This window comes from Hyposmocoma kahamanoa, unplaced genomic scaffold (assembly GCF_003589595.1).
Source record: "Hyposmocoma kahamanoa isolate Upper Pololo Valley unplaced genomic scaffold, ASM358959v1 220, whole genome shotgun sequence".
NCBI classification, from domain to species: domain Eukaryota; kingdom Metazoa; phylum Arthropoda; class Insecta; order Lepidoptera; family Cosmopterigidae; genus Hyposmocoma; species Hyposmocoma kahamanoa.
The window spans coordinates 5,225,099-5,227,721 of record NW_020653740.1 but is presented as its reverse complement, the minus strand read 5'-3'; the positions used below and the strand labels follow the sequence as shown (position 1 = coordinate 5,227,721).

The 2,623-nt window shown below is 33.9% G+C and overlaps 1 long non-coding RNA gene across 1 annotated transcript; it reads left to right on the top strand.

Moving 5' to 3' along the window:
* The first annotated feature begins 243 nt into the window (after nucleotides 1-243).
* On the top strand, nucleotides 244-2,228 carry LOC113228001. Its single transcript, XR_003310251.1, has 3 exons — nucleotides 244-517; nucleotides 798-1,463; nucleotides 1,546-2,228. It is a non-coding gene; the product is annotated as an uncharacterized LOC113228001 (long non-coding RNA).
* Nucleotides 2,229-2,623: the final 395 nt, after the last annotated feature.

The following is a 2,623-nucleotide window of genomic DNA, read 5'->3' as shown; positions in this document are numbered from 1 at the left end:
TAATTGTGTATTAAATACATAATCCAATGAAATATTACATGTTTTAATACAAAATTTCATAAATGCAATTAAAACTCTTTCGTTCCATTTTAGAAATTCGAAAAATAAACAAATAAAGAGGTAGGTATTTGTCTTGTCATTAGCTCTAACGTGAAAAGTCAAAAAAGAAGGCAATAAAAAAAAGCTGTAGAACACGCATTTCAACTGTTCTAGCAGTAGAGCTCCTTGTTCAAGAGTACGTCCAGGGAAGTACTGCCACCTTACCTATTTCTGCCCCAAAGTAGTAATGGAAGCATTACTACGTTCTGGTTTTGAAGGGTAAAGGTGCTGGTGAAATTACAGGCACTTGAGACTTTTCACATCTCAGGGGTCACCCAGGTGCAGTGGCAGTGCCCTCAGATCTTTGCGATTTAAAGTTCGTCCCGTCATTTGGTGTCATACAAAAAAAATCTACGGAAATAATTATGCTAAGATCCATCCATGCACAGCAGTTTCGTGTTACTTATTTAAATTGGTCGTGAGTTATTATTAATGTCATGTAACATCCATATTTAACCCGCCATGCGTCTTACAGATACACGGTGTCCCTAACGAATTTGGTTACTTTTTTAATTTTTTATAAGTTGTAATTACTTTTATACATTTAAAAAATATAAAGTATTTTAAAAATGGTGAATGAAAACATAGCTGCACGTTAAAGATATCGTGTGTTTCTAGGATGCGTGACAATTAGATAGAGAAGAAATGGCCTCTTCAATAGTATTAGACTGTGGTTGCTGATGACTTTTACTTTTTAGATTGTGGTCACGTTACTGTTTTTACTGAGGATATACAGGTACAGGAAGAAATCGTGTTAGCATCCCTACATTGGATAGCTTTCTATAAAGTACCTAATCCTGTTGTAATCCTGATGTAGCAACAAATGCAAATACTCCAATCAGACGACCAGCTGTTAGTAAGCGTTCAATCTGTCAAGAAAAGATTACACTAAGGTGGTCTTCATTCTTGCAAACCGGTTCGTGTTCTATCTCTACGAAATGACACTCGCGAAAACAATTTAGACTCAAGAACTTTTTTACGGAATTGTCAACGAATGAATCTCGGTTTGGATTTTATTCGAACCAAATTCGTGAAAAGAACACCATGTGTTTCAAGATCAGAGAAAGCCGCCTTCCCCATCCACAGGAAGAAACATTCACCAAACGAGCTAATTTTGATAAGAGGCAGCAAGAGTGCACAAAAATACCGTGACGAGATCGAAGAATCTGTAATTATCCCACATATAGTGCAATTTGAACAGAACTTTCAGAACATGATAACAATGCCAATCAGGTATAATAATCACTTTTAATTAATCACACACGGCGCAGGTCTTTGGGGAACATGATCTAAGCGTTTTCGAATTGGCAGCACAATCACCTGTATGTAAATTTGTATCGATTGAACATTAACCATACGTGAAAGTTAGTTGCATTAATTCATTTTTACCTATTCATAGTCCTGATGGGTATAATACTGATCGTAACAATAACACTATTTCCACAGTTTGCCATGATTAACTTTTACAGTAACTGACAAAATCTTAGAGCATGGAAAAAATAAGGATAAAATCTTAGAGGATGTTGGATTAAGTCGAGTGCACAAGGAGACACAGATGACATCTTCGGCATAAGTCAATGTTTTCCGGTTAACTATTAATTTTACGATAGCCGCGGGAAGATAGCGGTGCTACTTGTGACATTGTGACCAACCCTTTTCCGCAATCCCATCAAACACGGCGCATACGCAAAATAGAAGAATAAAATACAATACACAAAGACAAGCATTATGAACTTTCTAAAATTACTTATGCTTATAACATTAATGTCTATATTCCATTAATTTAAATACTTTAATAACAGGCACTCAGTAACCGTCAAAAATTTTAAATTAAATTTTTTGGAGATAATACGACTCAAAATGGCATTTTAAAATAAAGTTGCCATAATAATATTATAAAGCCTCATCATTTCCACAACAGCATTACAATATGATTACCTATATCCTTTTTTGGTAGAGTATGTCCTCAATTTTTGCATACTTTATTGCATTATTGCGAAAAGTATGTAGATATTTATAAAAGTTATTTATAAATAATAATAACATGTAAATAGCATTTATTTTGGAAAACTATTAACTCTATAATAGGCAGACGAAGCGACAGAAAATTTTGAGCTAAATTTGTTTTACTAAATAGTATTATAATATAATTTTCACTTCTCATGCTCTTAAAGTTCGTATTTATGCTGGGCGTAGGCAGCATAAAATAGGATTTTATGCACTAGTGCATAAAATAAAAAAGCCATCACATTAAATATGTCTATTTGTTGTAATTTTACATTCAATTTTCATTAAATAATCGTTTATTTGTAATATTGCTGTTTAATTTCCTCGCAATCTAAGTGAAAAGCAGAGTGTAAGTATAACTCGTTCATAAATCCATTTTACCCTCGACCTAAGTATCCAGTCGTCTCGGGTAAAATGACGCTTTTTATGCACTTGTTGTACAATCTACTATTGTGCAATGTCAAAGTAACATGGGTCTACTATCATTCACCGTCCAACATTAGTCCGAAACAATTAC